The sequence below is a fragment of the Haemaphysalis longicornis genome, unplaced genomic scaffold (assembly GCF_048455015.1).
Source record: "Haemaphysalis longicornis isolate Haplotype H1 unplaced genomic scaffold, Haemaphysalis longicornis Haplotype H1 scaffold_10, whole genome shotgun sequence".
Classification (NCBI taxonomy): domain Eukaryota; kingdom Metazoa; phylum Arthropoda; class Arachnida; order Ixodida; family Ixodidae; genus Haemaphysalis; species Haemaphysalis longicornis.
The window spans coordinates 143,350,759-143,372,774 of record NW_027526204.1 but is presented as its reverse complement, the minus strand read 5'-3'; the positions used below and the strand labels follow the sequence as shown (position 1 = coordinate 143,372,774).

Here is a 22,016-nt window from a genome sequence, read left to right as displayed (position 1 = left end):
ACTGAAAAATCACGCAAAAGATGACGCCAGAGAAACGCAAGTAGACGGGAGAGCGTTCGTCCATTGATTGATTGTGGGGTTTAACGCGCCGACGCAACGCAGGCGATGAGACACGCCGTAGTGCAGTGTCCGGATTAATTTTGACCACCTGGGGATCCTTAATCTGCGTCGAAATCTCGTACACGCGGGCGTTTTTGCTTTTCGCCTCCACAAGAAACGAGTGCTCATCCAGTCTACTTGTGTTTCTTCGCCCTCGTCCTATGCGCCCTATTTAATTTTTATGAAGGTGAATACCGTCCCTTCAGTTCGTGTCTTGTAAGAGAGGCTCGGGATTTCAGAAGACTGACGCGAAATAGTGACTGTGAGCCCCACACGAGACAGCAAAATCTTCCCTACGCCTGTGACTCCTGGCTTCCTTGTTAGACTCGAAAGATGAACTTCCATGAGCACTTCGTCCGTGTTGTGCAGGCTCAGCTTTAACTGCTTGTTCGTGGTCTGGCTGACGGCCTGTCCGACGGCATGATAGACTTTCCTGGTCATAGTATACACTTTCTTCATTTCCTCCTCGGTTAGAGAGCATAAAGTATGACTTATGTAATTGCGGGAATTATTTATGCTTTGAATAGGCGAAGTATGCTTTCCTGGGGCCTTAACCTAGTTTTGGCCATTACACGTCTGATCAAGTGGTTGACTTGGTCTGTTGGGTGTCGCTGCTGCTCATTTTAAAAGAGGCAGTTTGTACTGTCAGCTTAAAAGAGTACTAGACTTCATTTCATTTTCGGCCATACATCTTCGCGTCTTCAGGTCCTCAGTAGATATGAAAATGAACTGAAGGGGTTAGAAGTCGAAATATAAAGAAACCTGTTATTTCTGATGTAAGAAGACCACACTTTTTACTGTGTAAGAGAACAGCTCGTGGGTTGACAATACAGGCATGTTTCATGAAGTGCCACCTCTTTTTACCGGATAATACGATGTCTGTATTGAAGCATGGCCAAATTTTAGAGACGAACGAAGTGTGACCTAGAATGAATCCAACTTTAACGTTCTCACCATTTGTTGGGCAATAAAACAGTCTCAAAGATCTTGAAGTAGCGCTCACCCGACACGGACACAAGACGCAAGCAGACAAGCCACAGAAACCTCACCGCTGTGGTTTGTCTACCTACTTCTTGGGTCCGTGTCCAGAGTGCACTTCTTCGAGATGTTCAAAAACTAGCACCAACTAGCCCAGTCGTCTATCCTTCATTAAAACAATCCACGCACGCACCGTTGAAATGCCGCCACTTAAAATGCAAAGACTAAATATGACGGCTCGGCATTTTGAGGAATGCAAGGAAGAGTGCAATATGACACGGGGTTTATTTATCAAATACATAAAACATAAAAACGGGAGACGCCGTTCGTTGGTGACAGCGCTGGGTTCACACCCCTCTTTTCGCATTCGATGAGCTGCCGAGTATTAATTGTTTGGCGTGTCTGTACTGGTTCCTAGAAAACACAAAGGAAACGAAGAATACAGATCTACGAAAGGTTTTCTAGGCAGCATGCTAGAACTCCCGAGTTTTTTCAATCACTCGCAATTGATACTTGGTTGGTAGGCACTGTCGTCAAGGTGGATACTTGCATGTGCTGTTGGAGAAAACTGCGGCCACCTCAAGGAAAAGAAAACGACACATTGTTTTCTTTCATGTTCAGATCGGGGAAGCGTGTGACAAACAATGGCTATTTTCTTGCAGCCCTAAGAATATTTGCATGTATCATGACTATCGACTGGCGCATGTGGTCGAAAGGAAATGTGGAGCAGACTTTTTGGGCAGATGTTGGCCACCGGAAATGACATCATAACCGTTTAATGTTGAACTTTGACACTTGGCTAAACAAAGGCGATAGTTGGTTACTGCGAAGCAATAACTCATACGTTTTGTTTTTCGGTACCCTTTCCGAACTGTGAGAACATTGTATTACCAATTTCCATCCCGGGAACCTGAAAATGGTGCATCGCATGCCTCAGCTCATGTTTCCGGCTGCGTTTTTGCTCCTGTCCGCTTTTTGTGAAGAATCTTCAGCCAAGGAAGTCCAACCGGTAAGCGCAAGAACGTTTTTGATACCTACATGTACGGATTTGCCCGCGTTTTACTCTGCATTGCGGAAATCACATATGAGCAATTATAGCCCTAACGACGAATTTCTTTATTGTGATGGAGGACGGGACAAAATTATGCAACGAGGTGCCTGTAAAGAGGCTACGCGAACCTAAGATTCACAAAGTTCATTTATTTTTATTGCAAATGTAAAAGCTCATAGAGCGTTTCTTGAATATCCATGCAAAGTCGCAATAATACGGTTCTGAGATAAAAGGTGGTTTTCGAATCGAATTATCCAGCTAATAAAATCACTTGGGAATACGCCGTATTCTGAAAGTTCTGAATTCCAAAAAAAAAAGCCTTGGAAACTGTAGCCGATGCCTGGCGTTGGGTTATGGGACTGAAAACGGCTCCTTATGCTTGACTGACGTTGCTGTAGCTGCTTCGTTGGTGAACTGCGTGAGAGATGAAGGGCTCTGATTTTACCAGGCGCTCTTACTTGAGCAGCGCTGAGAAAGCGGCAAATGTTGCCCCAAAAAGGGGGTCAGTGTCATCATATCCAAGCAACGCCGCCTGTATTTTCTTGTCGCGTCAGCCGTTTAAAACTGGTACAGTACGGACGCCTCAGGGATGGCTGCTTACACCAATAGGGACGCGACGCAGAACAGCTATCTTGAGAGTATTGCGGTCTGGCGTCCTTGAGAGTATGGCGATCCTGTGCTTCAAAACCCTGTAAATCGTTTCATATAGTTCTTATGAAGCCGCAGTCCCCGGCGGAGAGTACTCAGGCCGGCAACACGTGAAAAACCTAGGAAGCCGGGAAGGGTAGGAGAGGAGAAAAAGGAGGAAGAAACTTTACTGAGCAAAAATAAATTGCTAGGTGGCTTCCTAGGCCGGAAGTTCATGGGCAATCCTGGCGGTGTCCGCTCGGTCAACCAAGATCATCTGGTTGTCGAGGCTCGAGCTGGATAACCTGTTATCGCACTGCGCACGGGAAGGGTTGGGAATGGCTGAAAGGTCTGGGTTATGGTCGCACTCTCAGACGATTTGGTAGTGTGTGCCTAAATTACCGCAAAATGCACACTCCGGGGATGTTTGTGTAGGGAATAGATGATTTAGTCGTGCTGGATTTGGGAACGTGTTTATTTAAATTGTCGTGACTTCTTTTCCTGTATTTCACACTAACTACGTTGGGCGGGGTGAAAAATCCTCCTACCTAATCTATATTATTGGGTTATTCCCTGGAAGGTCCCAATCATAGTTGGACTGTGCTCCCACTCTGGGGCCCGGTTTGTGAGAGCATGGGCCAATGCATGGGCTGTGTCGTTGCCCGGGAGATCGGAGTGGGCAGGGGTCGAGACGATTCTGCCCATGCGAGAGGGAGGGGTTTTGCTCAGGAGGCGAAGTGCTGTTGAAGAAACTGCACCAGCTGCGTATCTGCATGCCGCTTGACAATCGGTGATTATCGTAATCACGGTGGTTCCTGTTATAACCAAGGTGGTCGCTACTTCTTTCGCTTCCTGGATGGAAGCGGTCTTGATTGTGGGACTGGTGCGTGGCTGATATCTTGAGGCGACAACTCCAACCGTTGCTCCTCGGTAACGCTGGTGGCATCAGTGTACACTGCTGTGGAGTCTTTGGAATACCGCTTGTCGAGTGCCGCTGCTCCGGCTTTTCTCCTCTCCTCATGATGGTCTGGGTTGAGGAAATTAGGAAGTGGACATTCCACCATTCCTGGCTGATGAGACTGTCATTGTTATACAGGCAGCGTTATTTGATACCACGCATAGTATGAACTTACAATTGAATAAATACACAACTTCAGAACCTCGATGCTAGGGAGCTCAGAGTTACGTAGAAAGGAAAGAGTTGCAGCTGCGGCGGTGAGTGCGGTGTTCCGTGGATTATGGAACGAGGACTTCGCTGAACTGGCATCGGTAGGTAACGGCCTGAATTATCGTAGCAAAATAGGGAGCAGACACCTGTGTTCAGGTGAACAGTATTACAAGCTTTCGCGTTACAATCCAAAACGAAGTGCTTAGGCGTCCTCGGATTTCTCACGCCACCTGGAAATCTGGCCTTAGAACTTTTCCAATTACAGCCCATGGGTACTTCATGCGTGCTTCATAAAAGAGCAGGTTAATAGCGTGAGAGGCGTCAAAAATGAGTATGCCATATTTATATTATCATTTTATTTGATTATTTTAGGCTTGGACATAACTAAATTGAAATTTCGAATGCTGATGAGAGTTGGGTGCACGTTTGAATAAATTTATGCTCCGGGACAATCCTTTTCAGCAAATCCAGGTGAGGCTTGGCTGGTGTAGAAGGTAGTCATAAAGAGCCCTCAATGCTGCCGAGAAAATGAAACTTCAGATTGATCACACAGTATTCCAGTTTCCTCTCCACAACTGTAATATGTTTTTGGGGACCCAAACAGTCCCAATGTGCATAAAATTTAGTTTACGGAAAGTGGCCGGACTTCAATTGCTAGTGTGCCCACTTTGCCGCCTTCAAGATTGCTGCTTGTCACATTCTGTGGTACGATTGTGAACCAGTCATACGACTGTGGTCTTCTCTAATTATACGCATGAAATACTTAACGAAGATACGTTTCTGTCCTGTAGTGATACCTTACACGACCATCTCCTCACTAATCATTATAAGGTGCCCTCTACATATTTAGTTTGGGACCTGCTTCTGCACTAACAGTCCATGAAATATGTGTCTATGAAAATGTATAATAAATTATTGAAATCCTAAAAAAGACGAATCACCAGGAAAACCGGCATATAAAAACTGCTCACCCAAATTAAGTTCTCTTGCCTACATCGTAAACTTTGCCTTTAGCACTTCATAGATATGAATTTGACAACCCATCGATCCGCTTCACGTGTTACAGTACCCTCCGCAGCATTTTTCTACATTTAATGCAGAAATGCCCGAATTTAATGTAGTCTTTTCAAACAAAAAATTATTCTGCTTGTGTTTCGTTCGTTTTCCTTTGTTTTTATGTTTGTTCCCTCTTTTTTTGCATCCATGACCTGCTGTTGGTATCGGTTGGGGCAAGAGCACCGTCAAATCGAGAGTGCTGCAGTTTTTTTTTTCGACTCCTTTGCCATTGTACAGTTGCGGCCACTGATACAGTGAACACAGCACGCGTAACCGCGCTTCTCGGACTACCAAGCGGGCGCCGCGCGAAGTATTCAGGTGCAAGCGCAATCAGAGTCAGAGGTGGAGCCAGGGTGTGCGTCACCTCCTACGGCTCCTCCCACTTCACCGCAATACGTGCCGCTGGCCCTGATCGCGCTTGCGCCGCAATACTTCCTGTGGCGCCGGTCGTGGCGCTCCGCGGAGCGCTGCCAGCCGCTCCGTTTTCCCTGCACCAGTGGCCGCGACTCTACATGATTGCAAATGAACCGGAACTTCAATTTCAGCATCGAAGAAGGTGCCAGCGAGATGATCGCGGCAGCAGGCGCAGCGCGCCTCTGGCAACAATTGGGCGTCCACGAGCTAGACAGTACGAATTCCAGCGTTTTTCCAATAAATTGGTGGGCTCCGAAAGCTCTACATGCGTTTAATTTATTCAAAAACTTACAATGTCTTTGTAAATCAAGATATCGGGGAATGAAAGGGATAGCAGCTGTGTATTAGGACATCATAGCAGCCCCCTCTTCCAACAGTGCTTTAGGGGAAAAAATGGAGGCCTTTTGGGGGCCAAACGTATACCCTCCCCCCCCCGTTTTCCTTACCCACAATGGTGGACTGCCACGGGTACTCAATTATAGAAGCAATTTCATAGAATTGCGGGGGCTGCCATTCCCTATTGAAAATGTGGAGTTGATGGAATACATCAAAAATCAACATGGTGGATTATGGTAATGGAATTAATGATGGCATGATGGCAGATGACTGCATGCTGGCAGGGTGATGGATGATGGCAGATGACTGCATGCTGGCAGGGTGATGGATGACGGCATGCGTCGGTAGCTGATGGCAATGGTAGCGTCGATGCTGGCAGCTCGGGTGACAGTATGACGGCAGATATGCGAAATTGCAAAAAATGATGACGACATGAAAAGGAAAGATGCTATGCAATGCTAATTAAAAACTGGTTTCATTTCTTGCGAATAAATTTATAAAATAAGATTTGCAGCAAATAAGTAAGCTTGCATATGCGTTTTGCTCTGTCCAGTCATGTCGTGATCATTTTTCTGCTATCCTGCTACAATGATCTGAAAACTTAACCATTTTATGAGAGCTTAGATGTGTGTGCTGGGGTGCATAAAAATATTACACAAAACAAACTTGGTTTTAACGTTGAATATATTATTAAAATACGGTGACTATCTTCGAACAGGTGGGCAGCTGAAAAGAAAAAAAAACTGAGTTACACACTAAAGCTTATACAATCCAGATCAACTCAAAACAAATGTATATTCACATTTCACATACCTCCTTAAACATCGAGATGGTCACTCCGATGTGGTCCCTTGCTTCTGCCCTTCCTCTTTGCCATAAAAATAGAAAGCCTGCAGAAAAAGAACATTTTCAACAAATTAAGTGGAAACCATCCTGCTAGGACTCCCTTCAGGTCATGGAAGGGTGCTCTTGACCGGCACTGCTCTAAAAGGCATCGCATGGTGGCAATGCGTTTCCCGGGAAAGGATTTTAGTAAGATGCAAGCGTGCATGCATGCAACCGAGAATTTCAAGAGAACATGCGTTAGCAGCTGGTGGGAAAGAAGCAAAACACCCTCGTCTAGAAGAACTCTATGCTCAAAGCGCAGCCAGCGAATACCAGGCGCAAAAAAATGTAGCTTCAGGCGAGTGTGTTGAAGGTTAGGAACACGTTAAATTGAAAAGTGAAGAAGGCCAAATGACATTAACCTGGTTGGATGCATTGAAGTGACGAAAAGAAACGCACACAGTCTTGAGATGAAAGTGCAGACTAAACGAACGCTTGCAAAAACTTCAGCAAACTTGTGATGAATTTAGAGAAAGTTCAATACTATGAGGACAACCGAGCTGTGCAAGCACTAAAGACCCTTTCGGAAGCCACACAAGAAGGAGAACGGGTGTGCCAAATTTGCCATGGAACAGATTATCAATAGTGATAAGGCGCGCTAACTAGACAGGAACCCACGTTGCGGCAAAGTGTTGTGGAAGGCGACTTCTTGTAAAGGATACGAGCATGTGAGGGGCAAAAAACTGCTGAAGCTGCCGTGTCAAAGCACACTAAAAATCTTGTCGGACCTTCTGCAAGAGACTCGAGTAATAAACCTAATAAAGGAACGGCTTCAAGTGGAGGGACAAAGCTTGCGGTCACTAAAAGAACCATACTGCAGCCTGATTACTGACGAAATGTCAATACAGGAAAAAGTAATTTATGGCTGCCAAGTCGACATATTTTCGGCCTTGATATAAGCTGTGAACCTTGAACCGGTGGTGCCACTGAATTAGCCTGCAGGCTCCTTTGGTTTGTCCTGCGGGGGCTTTCCACGGCTGACGTTATCCCCTTAGGGTATTTTTTTACCGGGAACAGGAAGCATGACCGGCTCCGTAACCTGAATTTTAGTGTGCTCAACTGTGTACGAGGTAGGGTTCTTCATTATCCGTATTGTCACAGACAGCCACCAGACAAACAGTGCCATGTTCCTAGGCATGTCGGTTGACAACACACTACAACATCAGCATGTTTTGCTACATCCAGCACGGCAAAATGACCCATCGTTCCTTTTATTTGACCAAACCACCTCATTAAGAACCTTAGAACAAATTTTCTAGAGAGAGAGAGGGGGATGTTTGATGGAATGCAGAAAGTTAGGGACTGTTTTGTTCTCAAGGCCCTCTTTAAGATCCAATAAAAGTTGTCACTTGTGAACCCAGTTTGGCTCCTAAGCTGATCACACATTGATTCGAACCTGGAAAAAATTAAGCTGTCCCACGCCACCTTGATATTTTCGCCTGTCGTCATCAGCAGCCCCAAGTTCCTTCAGAAAAAGCCCAAAGGTCACGAATACGCTACAGAATCGAAAATTTCAGTAAAACAAGCTGAATAGTGCAATCCCATGTTAAGGACCATGCATCTACTCCACGTAAATATGTGATTGCAGCCTGTTCAGCAAGGTGTCTCAAGTGAAGCATGAAGCGCAATAACACAACAGCCCAACCAAGAACTGTAGCGCGGATGGCTGATTGTGTGGCCACTTTCCGAATTGACGCCACCGCATCACCGATAGCGTGCACCACAGGCGACGCGGCGGAGGAAAAGAGAGCTATCGTTCTCACAGGCGGAGAGGAGCATTCGGTGGGCTGCACGAAAAGGGGGATATCAAGCAGCTGTGTCACTTCTAAATGTTGCATCATGTGCATCCTAGTTCTCTTTTTTACTAAGAACTCCCACCTTCGTGCTTGTGTTTCAGCAGTCCAATGTACAATGGCAGCAAAGGTTCATGTTAAACAATACATAAAGACGTTAAATACAATACACCCAAATTCACTGATTCCAAACTCGGAGAGCAATGAATTGCTGAAATGAAGATGCCGACCAGCATATATATACAGTGCTATTGGAAGACCAAAGCACTGCACTCTCGGTCAAATTAGGCAAGTTCTGGTAACTGAATTTCACAGTGCACGTCATAGCATTGCACTACAATTGTATAGAACTAGGTGCTCACCTATTGTAACCAACCCGAAAAACAGCCAGTGACATCTGATGAGAGGTCCATCCAGATAGGTCCATCCACCAAGTAGGGCATGCCGGCTGATCTCCACTGCAAGGTGTAACAGTCAGTAGCCTGCAAAATAGAAGTGAGTGGCAAACAACAAGCAAGTTGCGTTAGCCTTAATCCTTCAAAGTTGTAAATGCGATATTAAGGTGTCGAACAAGGTGTTCTTCACACTCCAAGCGAAAATATGAGAACGTTAAAATACCACATTACCTGGATGTAAGGATGGCCGAAGTGACTATCACAGCATAGTGACAATGTCAACGATCAAGCTTCTAACTCAATTCTCTCTTTGGAAGTAGATGCCGTTCATTATGACCAGTTCATGTATGCGTAAAAAGGTGCCGAGATGAGCTCTCTCATTGCTATAAGGCAAATTGCGTCCACGATTCTGTGACAAAGCGCAGACCTAAATGATGATAACGTTGCCAACAATTAGGGAGTGCCTAGCGTTCCGTCCAGCCGGAATGCTAAAAACTGCTAAAGTTCCGTCCAGACTGAACGCCAAATCAAAACCAGCCAATTAGCCGCCATTTCTCATTCTGGGATTTGGTGTAGTGGTTCCGCGGCTGACTACGAACGTTGTAGGCCCTGGTTCGATTCTCGCACCATTTTTTGTGTGTGTGTGTGTGTGTGGCCGTGGTTAGCGTTTTGTAACAGCAAAACTTCCCGCCCGCTTTACAATTCACGCGATGAGAGCAGTAGGTCTTGGTTTTTTACTCAAGCGGCTGAGCCGCTCCCGCTCACTGGAGCCAAGGCCGACGTAGCCATCGCCAGTTACACCCAATCTCCTCTAATTATTACCAGTGATTAATAATTAACAGTGACTCTGGCTAGTCAGTGAGCGGAAGCGGTTTGGCCGGTTAGGTAAAAATCAAGACCGACTGCTCTCGCTGAAATATTGTGAAGCAGGCGTCGGGTGGCGACTTGGAGATCTGTCCAGATTGAGCTAGAGTTAGTCCGATCATCTGTAATTATTAATAATGATTAATAATTATCAGTGATTCTGGCTAGTCAGTGAGCGGTAGCTGTTTTGCTGGATGGGTAAAAATCAAGAAAGACTGCTCTCAACGCGAGTTGTGTCTCCTCCGGACGGAACTTTAGTGACAGTTGCCGTTCCGTCTAGATGGAACGCTATACACAGCCTAACAATTCTGCCAAAGGAGGCTGGAAAGGCTGTGATGAACTGCTGAACAACAATACAAGTTAAGCAATTTTTTTGTTTCTAAAGTCTCTTCTAGGTGATTGCAGCTAAACCAGGTTCAATTCTTCTTCCCATGCAGTGCTTGAAGCCCACATGATGCGTCGGTGCATGTTTTCAGCTGGTACCGTCAATATCATGGCAACAATTTTTTTCCTTCAAAACATGAATCTAATTAGTCCTTAATAATGGCCGCGATGTCTTAGGGAAGCATAGGGAACCAGATTTAAGGTTGTGCTCACATTGACATCAAACCCATTGAAACGATTTTCAAAAATGATACACATTGGTATAGGCCGCAAAATTTGAAACATGACAATAATGCATTACTGCCAATAATGACAATAGCCAGTGCTTAAAAAATTATTGCGATGAGAAAGAGGTTATCCTTTTCTGAAAAATTAAGAAAAAACTTTCAGTGTGATCTAACCATCTAGAAAAGGCTGTTCTCCCATCTATTCTCTAGCGGCATATTTTCTAGAACTATATTTATTTACATCAAGTCGTGTTTTTAACAGAGTGTATTATTTGCTGTGCAATTATGTACACAAGCTACTAGAAAGAGACCTTCGGCCTTAACCAGTCCAGAGGAGACCCACTTTTTTTTTTTTGAAGCATTTGCTCTTGTGCGGGGTGCACTCATCCACAGAATGAGAGCCCAATACAAAATTTAACTGAGCAACACGCGTGGCCGCGAATTATTCGGAGACGGTAGTGAATGTTGCAGTGCTTAAACGCTCCCCACGTGCGGCCAGCATTGCTTATACCTCTGCACCAGACGCACGATACGCATGTAGTTTCGACGTGGTAGCAAATTCGGGTTGAATGAACGTTTTTGGTGCTACTGATGCACATGCACAAACATATATGCGATTATCGAACGATTGGAACACTCAAACATTCACTGCACATGCGGGGCTTGCGAGTGTGACGCCAATTTCAGCCATCGTACCCTCAATCTGAACGCAGAGAGCCTTGTTTGTACCAGTGCACTTTTCTGAGTGACCGCTTTGAAAAATGACAATCCCTGCAGTGTAGTGTAGACTGCTATGTGCCTCGGCTAAAAGTTACCTAAAGCGTACCACTCCAGTCCAGGTACGAAAAATGATGCGAAGAACAATTTGCAATTCCTTAAAAAGAACTACCCACCAAAAAAAAAAAAAAAAAAAACTTGCGAACTCAACCTGGACCGGTCGACCGCGCGTATTGGCGATCGGTTGTTGCGAGCACCAAACCGTTTAGCCAACGTAGCAGTATGGTCCTACTTCGCTCAACAAAAAGCCTACAAACGGCACAAACAATAGGGCTCTTCGATTTACAGACTCGAATTCACCGCGGATATTCCGCCGGAGTCCGATGATTCCCCGAAGCCATAAGGATACACAAGAAAATCGAATGCCTGACTGCTTTCAGGAAATCGGCGGTGAGTCCGGGACTGTAAATCGAACAGCCCTACTGTTTCTAGTCCCTCACGCAATATCCGCGGTCGAAAGGCAGATGTACGTAACCCTCAAAATCAGTCGCTGTCAAAAAACATTAGGGCTAACCGACGACGCAAACGTCTAACACGGAACGGAAGAGCCCTGCCCTGTTAAATACACAAGTAAAGTGCAAAAAGTTGACTAGTCACTTACCTTAAATCACAGGCGACATATCTTCGTCGAAACAATAATCCGCTGTCTTCAAAACAACCACAACAAAGCCACTCGACAAGCGCGTTCAACTCCACCGTCTCGGCGGCCAGGAAGAAAGGAATGCGGCGGCGTGATGGCGTGGCGATGTTGCTGGATGGAGCAGTGGAGTACTGAGGCCGGGTTTCGGTTTCGGTTGTGCCTTGGTGTTTTCGTAACGCAGTTCATACACGGCGCGAAGTGAACAAAATGCGTCGAAACAAATTCTGGCTTGAACATAGACACATAAAGCAATGTAAATAGAAAGATAAGGTTGCCATACCCAGCAAAAAGTTGAGTTTGTTGGGCTATCCTGTATATGAGCGATTGAGTTGTGGAATAAACCTCCGACATCACTTTCGGAGAAATCACTTTTGGTTAAAAACTACCAAGAACAGGCACATTTTTCGTTTTAAAAAAAATCATATCGTGCTGTCAGCAAAAAAAAAAAAAAAAAAGAAGAAACAGACCACCGGAGGATCGAACCACCAACTTTGCAACAAAAAACGAGCGCGTTACCACTGCACCACCGCTACAATCGGAAATCGCGCCCGAACAAGTGCCATTTAGTTGGTTTGTCAATCTAAATCGCCCATGAATGCATAACTATTGTGAGTTATGTTTACTGCTTCCCGTATATAACCCATTCCGGCAGTCATACCGCTTCTTGGGCACGCACCAGTCTCCGAAACGAGGCTGACCTTGAGAAGTGTAGCCAGCTATCTCAACCTAAAAGAGATATCGCACATCCCCGTTCTCCCCGACGAAAGCCAACGTAGCTATGAGTGAAATGGCATAGAGGGAAATGGCATGCGCGCCCGGAATTAAAATTATGTTGTGTAATAATACCGTGCTTAGATCTGTCTCAAGGCAGCTGATTACAACTAAGGAGGATCGGCGAAGCGCTAGACCCGTAGTCTGCCGCGTACAATTTAAGCCATGCCACGGACGGTTCTGTCCGCGGGCTCAGCGCAGCGAAAATGAACACGTACGGTTTGACGGTTTGACCCTGTCGCAGCGAAAAAAAGCTGCCCATGTTTTCAACGTAAGTGTCCGCACTGCCATCCTTACACCAAAAACGGCGAATAAAGGGCATACAGTTTCATACCAGCCCTCCAAGTTCTGGCTTAAAAACAAGAAGCGCTAATGAAAGTAGCTTTTCTCTAATATGCCAAGTTTTCAGCAGCACCTTATCAAAAATGCAGTTATTGTTTTTCTTCTCGAAATTCCCAATGCCACCGCTATGTTTCTGTTATTATATCAGTCCTTCGCTATCGAATGAATTTTGGCTTGCTGCCAGCATTCGTTCGGAAAATGCCTTTCCATCATCAGTACAGCAGTCAAGCTTGCCGTCACGCGAACATCTGCCGTCATCGCGCAGCGTGCGTGCCAAGTTTTCGTCAACACCTTTTGAAAAAGGCAGCTTTTGTAATTTTCTCGCAACGGTCAATGCCAAAGCTATGTTTCTGTTATTACAAGCGCTTCTTGGCTTTCTGCCGTCATTCATTCAGAAGATGCCTTTCCATCGTCAATTCAGCAGTCAAGCTTGCCGTCACGCAAACATCTGCCGCCATTGCGCCGCAAGCCTGCCAGCATGGAGGAAGGTGCTGGAAGGTGCTGAAAGGTGCTGGCAGGCATGCCATCATGCCTGCCAGCACCTTCCAGCGTCTCCTTCCAGCAGCTTCCATTACAGTTTCTTACGTACATCAAGCTTTCCAAGGCGACCATCAAACGCAATCAACCTTTCCAGCAATGAATCTTGATGGTTGGTTGATGGAATTTTCAATAGGGTTGTGTAGAAAGTTATCAAGTATGCATAAGAATAAGAAAGTTTCCCAAACTTTATACCCCAAAGTTTCGAATGATGCAACTGCACATGGTGTATTTTGCTTGCAGAAAGGATTTGGAGAGCCCTGCGATAATAATGAAGAGTGCGACGCCGGATTGTGCTGCGTGCTTTATGACTTTTGGGAGGGATCAGTGTGCAGCGTTCTTGGACACCTCCATGAATCCTGCTCGCGGCTAACAATGGACGAACTTCCCCAAGTGGCTGTTCCTTATTGCAGAAAATTATCCGAAAGGTCCTCGTTTTATACCTCTCCATATTTGAGATACTGCGATTGCCGGTCTGGTAAGATTTTGCCAAGAAGAATTGTGTATCCCAGTTCCGTTCAGGAATTGGTCCTTATCAAGCGTTTTTACCAAGTTTGGAAAAGCTGGTGTCTAGAAAGTTGCTTATGGAAAAAATATGAGTTTTTATGTTTGCGGCCTAAAGAAATCTGGCCGAAAAACAAATTGGAGAATGCTAAAGTTTGGTAGATTTAACAAATGTGTGGCCAACTGGGATAGTTGTAGATACGTATTGCAAATTATAGAGCTTTAATCGATAGGTGATAATAATTTGTTTGCAGCATCAAATGCATCATTCATTACAGAAACCATGGACACCTGCATACATTTTATTTCAACAAATAAGCCATTTATACCTTTCAGCTTCAGTTGACGCATTCAAATACATTGTTTTCAATTCCCCTCTAAAAAATCATGTCCCAAATATTGGGAAAGCTGAAATTGTAATTTTTTTTTAAATTGTGTAGTGCGTCCGGCATTGCAAACAGTGAAATAAGTTAAAGCAGTATGTAATGTAAGCCGAAGCTCGAGGTTTTATTACGTCGTGAATATCATGGCAAAAGCAGTACATTCAAATGTTTAACCATTTCTGCTACAATATCCACAATAGTGGCTTACTTCTGTGGAGTATTTTAGTACCGTTATTTCCCACTATATAAATGTAATTGAAATATTATTAGGTTTAACGCGCTGACGCTACACAGGCGATGAGGCGCGCCATAGTGAAGGGCTCCGGATTAATTATGACCACCTGGGGTTGTTTAACGTGCACCGAAATAGCGAACACACGGGCGTTTTGGATTTTGCATCTAGCAGAAAAGCGGCCGCCGTGGTCGAGAATCGAACCCGCGACTTCGGGCTCAGTAGCACAACGCCATATTGACTGAGCCCCCGCTACGGGAGTATATAAATGTGAAGTCTTAATTCATTGTCCAGCTCAAATCCAAGGGTTTTTGCATAATCTATACGGTCTATGCAAGTATTTTAGTGTCTAGTGAGTCTTCTTACTGCGTATACATTATAGGCAAAATTAACAGCTTGGTGAGGTGTTAATTTATCAGCGGTTAAGATGGTCGTCTAAGGGCGAAATATGGCAGTCGAAAAAATTAATAGATTACACATAATAAACATTGCTATTATTTACCAACACTAGCAGTATATCAAATTTTCAAAACACTAGTAGCTATTTTATCAGAAAATATACACTGGGCATAAAATTACAAGCATGGACAAATGAACCGCTATCACAAAATTATGAGCCATAACAAACAAAGAGAGCGATTTCCTTCGAAGAAAATCAGAATCACGCGTAGCTTAGTTACAAAACAAAGTTGCGAAATGTGGCTTTACAGCGAAATGTGTAACGAAATGTGGGTAACGAAATGGGTAACGAAATGTGGCAATAGCGGGTCATTATTGTACCTCAACAACCAGAATTTTAAATTTTGCATGTTTTGGTTAAACGTTTTGTGTTCGCTTTACACTGGCCCATGATGGTATGCCATGTGACGGAAGAAAAGTTCCTGATTTGTACGTTTCACGTTCCGCTACACAAAACATTTTGCGGTAAAGAGTCAGGCTCTGCTCTCTTCACACTTAATTTATTTCACCCTTGCATGGGAAACCACCACAACATCAAATTTAGATAGGCGAGCTGTTCAGAAAAATGGATGCTCCGCATAGATGCTTTTCAGAAAAATAGATGCTTCACCACACAGGCTTTTAACAAACATTTAGTTACAAGTTGACGTCGTAACTGCAATCAGACAGTCTTGGTATCCATTAAACCCGCAGTAAATAAAATATAAACAGGTCTAAATACTCTGTCTAGGCTGACACTACTACACCTTGAAACAGCATAACCACTGCGGCATTAACCCCATTGGCGATTTCCATCAGTGCGCACAAACAATCCTCACGAATTTCCTTTCGATTACACACTAAAATAAACAAAGTCTCTGATGAAGGCCTTTGATATTGTTTATATAATAGATTACCTTTCAAGCAGTTTGCTTGGCAGAAGCTAATTTCAGTCGCGAAATGTCTGGTTGGGTGTTTTTATGAGAGATGGGACAGGTGTGTCCGGTCGACATCTTTAATTTTGACATACGTTTTATACAGAGCTCCTTGTGCACAGGGTAAAAAAGATCTGAAGTTATTTTGTGGGACAAATTTTCCCTTTCTCGAAAAAAATTCCCTCGCACTTCCCCGAGGGGGAGAGTGTGTAAGTGCGAATGCACGGTTGTTGATTGCGCGATTACGGTGGATATCGTGATCTTGGAGTGGAGAGGAGGCGCCCAACACCCGCAGTCACTGAGCGGAGAGAGGCTACACGAGCGCCCTCACGCGTCGGAATGCGGAGCGCCCGCTACGCGAGCGAGAACTCTCCCGCCCGAAGTGGAGAGGAGGCGCCCAACACCCGCAGTCACTAAGCGGAGAGAGGAGGAGGAGAGTAGCGCGCGCCCATCTCCCCCCGTTGCTAGGGAAGACGAGGAGGAAGACGAGGAGCGCGCGCACCCGCAGCTGTTGCTATGCGGACAACGGCGGCGGACGATTCAGGCTCGCTTAAGAAGTGCATTCGCACTTAAAAATTCCTAAATTCGGGCAGGGTCTCTCGCGCGTTCAGCGGCTCGCGGAAAACTTGGAACTTCTACTACTGTAAAAGAAATCTACTGCATCTGTGGTCCTAGTTATTTTTATGTAAAGACTTTGGATACTCTCAAATGAGTTAACATTTTCATGTTGGGCTTGCAAAAGGAATTCTTTGTAATAAAAATTCTCAAATCAGAAAAAAATTTTGGAAATTTCTCGAATGTGGAGCTTTGTTTTCTCTGCATCTAGACAAAGTATTTAGTTCAAATTATTGGTGCTATTTTTCTATGGCTGTCCCATCTTCGAACCAATTTTAGTTTATGTGGTCAAGGCGGTTATATTCGAAAAAAAACACTGTACTGAATAAAGGCGACGCATTTTGACGTATTTTGAAAGCAAAAAAAAGACTATCTTCCTTTTCTTTCAACCTTTCCCAAAACAAACCAAGTTTTCTTTGTATCACGGACATCAAAAACACGTAGCACCTTTCTTGTTGTTTTCTAGCTACAAAGCGCCATATATGACCTTGATAGCAGTATTACGGTGACATTCTGAAGTGCTTTGCAAGAGGCTTATGACCGCAGTGTAGGGCGAGATACGGCCGTTACAAAAATAAAATCATTGAAGAGACATTGCGGTGACAATGCTTTGCTGGAATTAAAAGTGTATAAAGTACAAAGCATCTGAATCTCATGTTGAAGCTCCGGCTTCCGAGCTCATGTTTTTACGTGTATGTAATTATCGACCGGTTTCGTCTCAACTACGCATTTCGAGACGTGCCTGTTAAGGACCTCTGGCGTTTAAATGATTGCCGTAATATTTTATATGAAACAGACGGAACTGGTGAGGATTACGATCGAAGGCTGCAAATTATCGTTTTTTTTCCGCACTATATCAATTTCAGTTGCCTGATCTGGTACTCGCGCTTTCTTCTAACTCCGGGAATAACACTTCTGTGTAATTGCCTGTTGCCTCTAGTTTTGAATCCACATGAACCGGTTCCCGAGTATCTTTGTGGAACCACACGTTTCTGCAGATCACTTGGCACCGACGAGACTGTACGCGTTCCCTGCGGTTCTTTTGAGCATGAAGCACCAAGGCAGTGTCTGATGCAAGTGAACAAAACCGGTTTTCGACAACCAAAGCGTTTTTGTGCTAACAATCGGAAGGTGGTAGCCGTCTAGCGAATTTAAGTAGAGGCCAGGATGTGCATGCTCTTTTCTCGGCTGAGCAGTATCTTTTGTTCGAGTGTCCAGATGTTTCATGCTAACGAAGTGTCTTCTTGATACAATTTTAAGTACGAATGTACTTTATAAGCGACCCCGAACCTTCCGCCGTCCGCAGTGCGCCTCCTCCTCTCCCCTAGCAACGGCGCGAGGAGCGGAGGGGAGCGTCGGTAGCAACGGCGCAGCGACGTCACACCCCACGTGACTGCGCGCGCTCCGCCCTCCCGCGCCGTGGCTGCGCGTGCCCCGCACCGGCTCCGCACCGCTCCTCGCGCCGTGACGTCACACTCCACGTGACCGCGCGCTGGCGCCTTTGCCGTCTGCTCCCCCCTCCCCCTCGCGCCGTGACATCACGTGCTCTGCAGCTGGCGCGCCTCTCCCCCCGCTAGGTTTGCACTCATCCTCGGCGCGTGCCTCTCCCCCTCGCGTGAGATCTCCCCCTCGCCGGTACTGCGCCTTCGCGCGCGTCTCTCCCGCCGTCCGCGCTCCCCCTCTCCCCTAGCAACGGCGCGGAGGAGGAGAGAGAGCGTGCGTAGCAACGGTCTCGGCGTAGCAACGGTCTCCTGCTCGGCTTAGCTGAGGGCGGCGCGCCGCTGTGCCGGTTCGCTTCGCGTTCCGTCCGCGTGAGGGCGCTCGCTCGTCGGCTCCGCATTCCGACGCTCGAGGGCGCTTTCCCAAGCATTTCTTAAGTGAGAGGTACGTAACGTGCGAATGCCAAAGACTTTAACATAGCGCCCCTCCGGATCAAATCGGGTAACTTCGGGTAACTTCGGGCAAACTCGGGCATTCGTACTTTGCCATCTTCCCTCTTACTTGGGAAATGCTTGACTTTTTTTTCTTACGCTCTCACAAATAGATAATCAGCACAAAGCACTATTGATCCTTCTGTGGCTCGTCGATATGCGCGAATCTTCGGAGGCTGTGATTATGCAAAAGCTATTCCTAACTGGGGCGTTTTTTTCAAGCCGCCGCCTCCTGATACCGCTCGCATCGGCTAAGGTGATGGTTATACGTTTGTTTAATACTTTCTGTTTTGCAGGAAACCATGAGATCATATCTTACTGAAACTGAGCAGGAAGTTCGGTGGCCTTCCTTCAGTACTCATTTACTTCACACAATGCTTCCCGACGCTGCAAATTAGACCCAGCTCTTGCATAGCCTACGCTCCCCGGTCGTTCTCGAGAGGTCCGGACCTCACCTTATCATCTCTGTATATGCGAGTGGGCCTACACAATGCGCACACAAAAAGGTGAACAGTGCATGAAGAGATGCATAGGGAAGAGCGAGTGCGCCAGCTTGAACGACTGAATTGGGGTGCTTTTCTAAAGCTTGTTAGCATGCAGGATACTTTGTTCCCGCTTAATTGCAACAAAGCATGTTCACCGCAATGTTTTTTATTGATTTTATCTGTGTGATAAGCTTCTTACAAACGACTTGAGTATGCCACCATAGTATCGCTAATGAGGCCACATTTGGAACTTTGTAGCTGCAAAACCAAGAAGAATAGTGCAACATGTTTGTGATGTCCTTGATAGGGAGCAACCGTGCTTTATATTGGGAAAGGTTGAGAAACTCGAAGATGGCCTTTTTTTTTTATTTGCTTTCAAGACATACCAAAATTCCTAGCCAAGCATTAGGCTTTAGCCATTATATACCTAGCTGCAGAACAGTGCTTTTTTCAAATATAACCATCTTTACCACATATTCCAAAATTGGTACGGAGAGTGGACAAGAATAGAAAAATCCCACCAAAGAATTTAAAATACCTACTTTGTCTGATTCAAAGAAAAACGCCATACGTGTGGATAATTTTCAAGTTTTTTTTAAGGTGGGTATTTTATTTAAAAAGAATCACCTCCGCAAGCCCAACGCGAGTATGTTAACTCGTTTGAGAGAGAGTATCAAAAGTATTTCCATAAAATACCCAGGAAGATAGATGCAGTAGTTTTTGTTTTACATTAGTAGAAGTTTCACGTTTTCCGCGAGCTGTGCAACGCACCAGTGACCCGAACCGGCTTTGAGGACTCTTTGAGAAAGGGAAATGTTTTTCTCGACCAAATACCTTCAGACACGTTTCCCCTTGTACACAAAGAGCTATATATAAAATATTCATCAAAATTGAGCACGTCGCGCGGGCATGCCTGTCCCATCTCTCTTGAAAAGACTCGTTTGGTTATTGAGGTCGGTCACTGTATGTGCTGACATCCTGCATAACAGAAAACATTTATTTATAGGTATTTTAAAAAGCTGTTGCGTGGGCTAACTGCTGTTGGTTTTTTCAAGAGGCACTTCCTTGTTTAAACGACAGAATGCGTGTAAACATTATGCACGGCTAGTACACCATTGTTGACACATGAACTGTCATAGTGGAATTCCGTTTTGCTCAAGTGGAATAACCATGCATCACGCACTTGTTGACCTGTAGTTCTAAATCGCAATTAATTGCAAACGTTGAGCAAGATTGTCAGTGGGCTTCTTATTCTACAAATGGTAGTTTGTACTTTTCCCGTGTAATACGCGGAACCGCAGTGGAGTTGGTCAATATCTCGTAAAATAACGCAAACACACGCGGACTGAGCAAAGAAAGACGCACAAGCGCCGACTATCAACTGGTATTTTAATGGAGGATCACAGAGGTATATTTTTGAAAGAAAATCACATCTCCCGTAGGGAAGGTATGCCGAAAGGAAAGGGTGGTTGCAGGGGTGTTTTCCATTCCTATTTTTAATTCACGTAACTCGTATTGTGCGCCTTCCCACCGCCAGACTGGCTGGAACTATTCGTCGCTTTGGGGCAGCGTTTGTATCTCTGGGGCAGTCCTAGGAAACGCTCGCCGAGGCAAGAACAGCTAGCATTCGTCCGTGAGACACAATTATACATCTCTCCGTCGTGGCTTTACCGCCGGACACCAATGTTCTGGATAGCTGCATGGCCTTGTAGAAACAGGTGCACAATGTGTACTTCCCTTGTGGGCATCTGTAGGTCACTGCTAATTTATGGAACCATGATTTCCCCGCAGCCACTGTAAGGCAACTAGTGACTAATTCAGTGTTAGTCAGCAAGAGAGTCAGAAGCCAGCGGACCAGTCCGTAAGGTTTCTGACCGGTTTAGGTTAAAGAATGACGAGGATTTCCGCGTTTGCGAGTCTATGGGTGTAAAAAAACAGGTAATGCGACACAATTATTTCGTTGCTTCTCGGGGTTTTTCGGTATGTTCGGCCTCATCAAAAATACAAAAAAACCATCGCTGAAACCAGTTACAAAGTCTTAAAGTGACGCCTATACCACTTTGCACAAAGCTAGTTTTGCAGCTTGCACTCACAGGTGAGCAGGCGCCTCGGACGTGACCTCAACATGCAGAAGGCAGCTGCTGGAGAGAACACAGCGCCATTATTTCTCTCTTTCATTTCATAAACATTGCTCTTAGCAATCTTCGCAAAATTGTTTCCTTGTATGTTTCATAAATTGCGGGCCTGTGTCTTTTCATTGCTACGGAATTGATTATAGAACAACTTTTTTTCAGAATATAATTGCATAATCGATCTGTCTCCACAACCACGACCCCGACCGTCAAAGTATTCGCCGGAAAATGAAGAAGAGAGACTGCAAGAAGACATGTTTAACAAGCTTCCGATCGGCAGATGCTCACTACGAGAGTGACATTGACAGTCTTAAGGAAGGGGAACTCATGCGCCTTGGCAGAAGCTTCCATGACTGCTTTTCCTTACTCACTGGTTTGTAGATACAGTGGTACAATAATTAAAGTATTAAATTTTCATTGTTAAGGGTCCACGCTAAAGCGAGCACACGGCGCAGACACCGAGATATTTCCTTTCGCAAATTCATCTAACAGAAACAATTGGTTCAAACTATACCAAAAACTCATCTGTGCAAACTTGATAGCATCGCCTTCATTGGTTCGACAGCCTGGGAAGGACTGGCATCAAAACAGCGAACGACAACACAGCACGTAAAAAAGCAACAGGCGTCGGTACAGGCAAGGCGTAAAATCGTACAGAAACCAAACTGTCTACCGTTTTAACGTGATTAAAAGCCGTGGTAAGTGTGGAAAATTCAGTTGAGGAGCTTCTTTGGATGTTTCATGTATTTTTCTGAAAAGCAATTTTGTCGCTCTCGAAGATTGCTGCTTATGCATGTACACAATGATGCACATGCATGAGGAGCTCTTAATTAAAAAGAATTTCACAGTGTTTATGTATTTTTATTACTTTTGTCCTATTTATAAGGAAAACATGTCAAATCCTCGCTTGTATCACCAGAAGAATGACACTAGCTTTTTGGGGCCAACAGGAAGCGTTACCTCCACCCATTTGGCCTATACGAAGATTTCCAGCCTCAAGCTAGGGTCAAAGCGTTA

The 22,016-nt window shown here is 45.1% G+C and overlaps 2 long non-coding RNA genes across 2 annotated transcripts; one reads left to right on the top strand and one right to left on the bottom strand.

The window, feature by feature from the left end:
- The first annotated feature begins 1,821 nt into the window (after positions 1-1,821).
- On the top strand, positions 1,822-21,475 carry LOC144157984 (uncharacterized). Its single transcript, XR_013319922.1, has 3 exons — positions 1,822-2,086; positions 13,588-13,822; positions 21,162-21,475. It is a non-coding gene; the product is annotated as an uncharacterized LOC144157984 (long non-coding RNA).
- Positions 6,396-11,761, bottom strand: LOC144159550 (uncharacterized). The gene is made up of 4 exons (XR_013320326.1): positions 11,656-11,761; positions 8,770-8,889; positions 6,543-6,619; positions 6,396-6,455 (listed from the first exon to the last, which is right to left on the bottom strand). It is a non-coding gene; the product is annotated as an uncharacterized LOC144159550 (long non-coding RNA).
- Positions 21,476-22,016: the final 541 nt, after the last annotated feature.